The sequence below is a fragment of the Pantherophis guttatus genome, chromosome 7 (genome assembly GCF_059756535.1).
Source record: "Pantherophis guttatus breed Tessera chromosome 7, ASM5975653v1, whole genome shotgun sequence".
Taxonomy (NCBI): Eukaryota; Metazoa; Chordata; class Lepidosauria; order Squamata; family Colubridae; genus Pantherophis; species Pantherophis guttatus.
In genome coordinates, this window is record NC_142069.1 from 44,724,160 (window position 1) to 44,730,994 (window position 6,835).

The following is a 6,835-nucleotide window of genomic DNA, read 5'->3' on the forward strand; positions in this document are numbered from 1 at the left end:
ACTGCTGGCTTTTGTGCAGGTGTGAGACAGAAGGTAATTGACAACAGCAGCAACCATGCAGAGAGATCAATAAAATAAACATCAGGGCTTCTTCTGAGTACCTGGTGGCTGTGAACCTCCTCAGAGACGTGAGTTTTCCTTATCATTCCATAGCCAACAATTGCACTATCTGGGACCTACATCTAAATACTGGCCCTACTGACAGCGCACCAGTATTGTTTGGCTTCTTTGCTTAAGGTTAAACCAAAATATTTTTCTCATCCCTTATCTTTTCCAACCAATTTCTCAAAACACATATGCTGAAGATAATTGTGGCAGGTATTTTTTGACATAGTCTGTACACCTCACATTTATCTACATTATAAATAGCCCACATCTGAGGAACAATGTAGTGTTAATATACTGGTGACATTACCTGATAAAACATCAGCCTGATTAGCTCTACTGAATACAGTCATTAGAGAACAAAGCACGAACACTTGCATGGTATTGACTGGAAGGTGTTTTCTCCTGTGACTTGCTAAATAACTTTTGGGTCTGATAGAATCACTGAGATTGGCAAAATCCTCTGGTGATTCCAGTTTTGCATCGACTGGAGTAAATATAAGATATGTCTTCAGTTATTTATTGCTTCACAAGATTAACCTGACATCCCCAATGTCACCCCTATCTCATTGAGGCTGTTCCTATGTTGTCTTCTAATAACGATTTCTGCAGAGGTGACTTGGCCAGAACTATGATCCTTTGAAGGATCAGGATTTTTCCATCCTAGAAGAAAGTTAATATATACTTTTAATACACCTGCATGCTCCGTTCTCTTCATTGCCCTACTTCTTTAGGATAGGGAAGGAGAACTACCGCTGCTGCCACCACAAATGCCAATCACCAGTCCTGCAATCTAGCAGAGGTTACTAGAAAAAGCCATGAATATAGGGTTGACCTTGGATTGCATGAATAGTAGAATACACAATCTTTGTGACCTGCCTAAGAAGAAAGGCATAAAACATTGGATAGCAGGCAGGTATAAATGCAGCTGCCATGCAATGGCAATACAAAAGTGAATAGGTTTATTTAAAACAACTTCACCATTCATGGAAAAATGGCTTTGGCTGCTATTATTTTTTAAACACCAAGTGCATATTTAGTTTGAGTGAAATCTCTTTCTTTATCCTCAGTGCAGAAAGAAAATATAATTTGAAATAATTTGTTAAGAGTAACTGAGTATAAGAGAACATATCTTTGGGGGCAGAATGCAAAGTTCCCATCATTTCTGTTTAGCATCAACATTCCATTGTCTGGAAATGATTGGAGTGTGCCAGTGTTCCAAGAGGGCATATCTTTGAAATATCCATCCATTATATATCGGTATGTTTTAGTTTCCAAATTTTATTGTGACCAGGCACACAAAACGTTAGCTGTTTGAAAACATAGAATATAATACAATAAAATAAGCTCTTAGAATACTCTTAAAATGCTCCTCCCCCACAGTTCTTAGTCCATCCATCAAGTCCATCTAGTGCGTAGTCGCACAGGTACGCAGGACGCCGAGCAGTCCTAGTTGACCTGCGCAGTCTCATTTGAGCTTCACTGTCATCCTGGACAGGCGGAGCTCCTGTGTCTCCTGGCTCCTTCCCTGGAACCGGACAGGATTCGGCCATCGAGTGTGCGGGCTTTGCCCCAGCATCTCCGGCCGGGTCTCAGACCTCCATCTGCTGGCAATGCTGGTCTTCCTCCTGGCCTGGGTGGTAGGATTCTTGTCGCTGACCGTCGTTACTGACCTGTGGGGAACTGCTGAATCCCGGTAAATCCCTGGTGTTCCCCTTGACCCTAACTGGTTTGGTGGTGGTGGGTTCCGATCGGGGTCTCGGTTCCCGCTGTCTTGGCTGGCTCCGGTACGGCATCCCTCGGTTGATTCCGATGACTTCCATTGGTGACTGCCGGGTCGCTGTGTCTTTTGTCCGACCTCGCCGGGGTGGTGCAGGCCTCCCTCGCAGGGGTGGTGGAGGCCCTCTCTGCTGGGATGGCATTGCCCGGTGAGTCGTTGGTGCTTGTAGAGCCGAGGATGTTGTTGGCCAACCTTGCCGGGGTGGTGCAGGCCTCCTTCGCTGGGGTGGTGGTGGCCCTCCTCGCAGGGGCGGTGTCGGCCTTCCTCGTCAGGTTGTTGCTTATCGTTGTTGGGGTGCTCTGGGTCTGCCTCGCTGAGTTGGTGGAGGTTTCCCTCGCCAGGGTGGTGTTGTCTGACCTCGCCAGAATGTTGCAGGTTTCCCCTGGTGGCATGTCCCCGGTCTACTGCCCTTCTGCGGTGGAGGTCTCCCTCGCCGGGGTGGTGTTGGCCAATCTCACCGGAACGTTTCGGGGTGCTCTCATTGACTTGTCTTGATCTACCGTCTCGTTGGTTTTTTGTGGGTCTCCGACTCTGGGGTGTCGCCGGCCGACCTCGACGGGCTGCTGCGGGGTGTCCCCTCTGGATGGTCCCTGGTCTACTCCCGATGAGCGCTATTGGACTTCAACCCTGGATGGCTGTCGTCCCAACTTGCCGGGGTGTGGTAGTCCTACCTCGACGGGGTGTCGCAGGTCTACTCCGCTGTGGTGTGGGAGGTCTACCTCTCCAGGGTGTTACAGGCCTACCTCTTTGGGTTGGTTCCGTCCTACTTCCCTCCACCTTTTCCAGAGCTGGTCGATGTGACGTCTGCAGACCTGGCCATCTTCCAGCTCCACTCAGTAGAACTTCGGGCCGGTTGTGCTTTCTATCTTCCCCTTCAGCCATTTCAGAGATCCATGGAAATTCAAGGCGAATACCGGATCCCCTATGGCGAAGGTGCGAAGCTGGCGGCTGGCGGTTGCTGGCACCTCTGGATTGTACTGGGGGTGCAGTCTGTCCAGCGGTGACCTGAGCCTTCTGCACATCAGGAGCTCTGCCGGGCACTTGTGGGAGGTGGCATGTGGTGTGATGTGCTGGGTGCGGAGGAAGTAATCTATTCGTTCCTGCCAGTCGCCTGTGCCCATCTTGATGAGTGCTTCCTTTGTGAGACTCACCATCCTCTCCGCCTGTCCATTTCCCGCCGGTCTGTAGGGCGCTGAGAGGGCATGGCAGATGCCCAGTCTGGCCAGGAATGCTTCCATGGGCAAGGATGTAAGTTGGGGCCCGTTGTCGGAAACCAACACGTCTGGCAGTCCATGGGTTGCGAAGAGTCAGTGGAGAGCCCGGATGGTTGCTTCTGCTGTGGTGGATGCCATGGGGACTACCTCTAACCATTTTGAGAAGGCATCCACGACAATCAGTAGGTATCACCCCTGCATCAGACCCACGAAGTCAATGTGGATCCTTGACCAGGGGCTGCTAGGTGTCTCCCACTGCGACGGTTTGGCTTGGGGGGGTGCAGGACGTACTTTTTGGCACGGGTCACATCTGGAGACCCATTCTTCAATATCTTTGTCCAGGGATGACCACCAGATGTAACTCCGTGCCAATCTCTTCATTCGGACGATGCCCGGGTGCCCATTGTGGAGAGTCTCTAGTGTCTTTCGTTGTAAGGCGCTGGGAATCAGCACCCTGTCTCCCCATAGCAGACAGCCTTTCATTGTGGACAGCTCCTTCTGCTTCCTGACGAAAGGGCTGAATTTCTCCACCATCTTTTCTGTTGGCCAGCCCCTCAGGACCCAGGACTTGACTTGGCTGAGGGTCGGATCCTTCTGGGTGTGGACTGCCACATCTGCAGATGTTACTGGGCAAGCGAGGTCATTGTCGATGTGGAATAGCCCCATTGTGGGGGTGGGGTCTTCCACCGGGTCCTTTGATGGGCATATGCTCAGAGCATCTGCATTTCCAATGGTCTTGCTGGGTCGATGGGTCAGCGTATATGAGTACCCGGCAAGGAAGATCACCCAGCGTGTCATCCTGGGTGACATGTAGCTCGGTGTAGGTTTGTCGCCCGCCAGCAGTCCCAATAGCGGCTTGTGGGCAGTGATGACTGTAAAACTCCTGCCGTAGAGGTACTCATGGAAGCGCTTGATGCCCGCGACAATGGCCAATGCTTCCTTATCCAGATGGCTATAATTTCGTTCTGCGCTGGACATTGTCTTGGAGAAGTATGCGATGGGTGCTTCTGTGCCATTTGGAAGTTGGTGGCTGAGGACTGCTCCAATCCCGTATGGCGACGCATCGCAGGTGAGCAGCAGGGGTAGCGTCTCATGGTATTGGATGAGCACGCTGTCTGAGGAAAGCAGCCCTTTGATGGTTTTGAATGCTGTTTCCTCTTCTTCCTCCCATCTCCATGACACCGCTTTCCCCAGAAGGCGATGGAGTGGCTCAGCAGCTGTGGCTTTCTGTTTCAAAAAGACACTGTAAAAATTCAGTAGTCCTAAGAAAGCCTGAAGCCCCGCTTTGTTTTTGGGGGCTGGAGCTTCGTGAATAGCCTTTACTTTTGCTTTGGTGGGGTGGATGCCAGTCCCATCAATGAGATAGCCCAGGAACTCGACCTCCTGGACCCCAATGATGCACTTATCTCTCCTGACTCTTAAACCCTTCTCCTTAAAGCGCTGCAGAACCAGCCTCAGTCGCTCAAGTAGTTGGGTTTTAGTGTGCCCGGAGATTAAGACATCATCGAAGTACGGCACCACCCCTGGAATGCCTTGCAAAAGGCGTTCCATCATGGATTGAAAAATTCCTGGGGCTGCGCTGACTCCAAATTGGAGGCGGTTACATTTAAATGCGCCCCTGTGGGTGACAATAGTTTGCACCTCTGCTGTCTTTTCGTCCACTGGCAGTTGCTGGTAAGCCTGGGCCAGGTCCAGTTTTGCAAATATAGGCCCACTCCCAAGTGAATGCAGCAGATGTTGCACCACTGGGACTGGGTATGTGCTCTGCTATAAAGCCTTATTGATCGAACATTTATAGTCAGCGCAGATGCACACTGATCCATCATGCTTCATTGGGGTCACAACGGGGGTTTCCAATGCCGCATGATCGATCGGCTCCAATATGCCTTGGGCAATCAGCTTATCCAGCTGAGCATCTACTTTGGGCCTCAAGGCAAACGGAACTCTGCGAGGCTTAAGCCTAATTGGCGTAATTGTCTTATCTAAATTGAAGGAAATGGGCTTTCCCACAAATTTTCCCAGCTTACCATCGAAGACTTCTTTGAACTCTTCGAGGAGGGTGTCGAGTTTGTCCTGGCGGATTTGGTGAATCCCTCCAATTGAGAGCCCTAATGGCCTGAACCACTCCACTCCCAACAGGTTTGGGCGGCTGTGCTCGACTATGGTGATGGGTAGGTTGCCATGGAAGTCGTGCTAGGAGACTTGGAGTGATGTTCGTCCCAGGACTCCAATGGGGTTTCCCCCGAAGTCCACAAGCCTCGAACGCAGGGGCTTCAGGTCCTTCTTTCGGCAGTCGGGCTTCAGGCGCTTCAGCTGCTCCCAGTCCATGATGGAGTAGATTGAGCCTGAATCTACTTCCATGGAGCACAGTGTCCCTTCTGCTTGCAGTGTCACGTGGAATTTGGTGGCACTGTCATCGCTTGTGTGAGCAATGGTCGTCTGATGCACCGCCCCTTTGCGAACGTAGTCGTCATCCCCGCGTCTAGGCTGGAAAGAGGACCGTTTGGATGACCTCTGGTGTTCCTTCCTATTTTCGCGGTTCTGGTGACTGGAAGGCTCGGGGGTTGGGTCTGAAGCTCTGCAGGCCTCTGCAATGTGCCCCCTCTTCAGGCAGCGTCGGCAGGTGGCATCTCTCCATCTGCAGCTTGTCCTGGCATGGTCTCCTCTGCAGCTGCCACAGTGCTCCCCCTGGTCGCCATTTTGGGTGGTTTCCCGCCTTGGGGGTCTGGAGACCTTGTGAACGGCCATCTCTTCATCAGAGTCGGACGCGGTGGTGGCATCATCTGTGGAGCTCTGTGACGTCTTATGGATCTTGTGGATCCCTCTTGCTTTTAACATCGCAGCTGCCGCTTTTTCCGACATTTCCGCCACTGTGGCCTCCTCAATGACTTCCTTGAGCGGGATTCTCTTGTGGCTCAGGAACTTCTTCTGGAGTGTCACATCCTTCATCCCAAAGACAATGCGGTCACAGATAGCATTGTCCACGCTGTCAAACTCACAATGTGCTGCGATTTGATGGAGTGCGGCCACGAAATCTCTGATGGGTTCTCCATCCAGCTGGTTCCTTTGATGGAAAGTGAACCTGTTTGCGATCGGTATCCTGGTGGGTGCATAGTGTTCCTGCAGGATCTCTTGAAGGTCTGCCCAGGACATCTCTTCAATGTCCCTTGGTGCCACGAGGTCGATGGCCATTTCCAAGACCTTGGAGCCGCAGTGAGCCAGGAAGAGGGCTCTCTTGCGGTCATTGTCCAGGTTCTGGTAGCTGTTTTCCCGGAGAAACTGGCAAAACCGTATCATGTAGGATCTCCATTTTTCCTTCCCGGGGTTGAATGGGTTCAGCGAAACGATTGGCGCTTGCGATGATGCCATGCTCGGTCTGCCGCGGTTGTGTGACTTCAGCTCGGATCAGCTCTTGGTCAGTTGGCGATCGTGCCACACTGTCGTTGCCCTGGTTCTTCTCTAGTCCTTCGTCGCCAGTGTTAGATCAGGGGCAGGGAAAGAAGACGCGACCAGCTCGAGTCCATTTAGTACCTTTTTATTGAGTAGGAATAGACTGGTGCTGTGCTGCCGGAGCTCTCCTTATATTCGCTCCGGCAGTCGCACTGCCCCCTAGACAGCTATTTGAATTTCCCACCAGTGGATTTGGCCAATCCCCGGCGGATGTCCTTATAAGGACATAACACTCTCCTTCTGTAAATTGATATATTTTTACTTTCAAGGGGTACTTTACAAACAA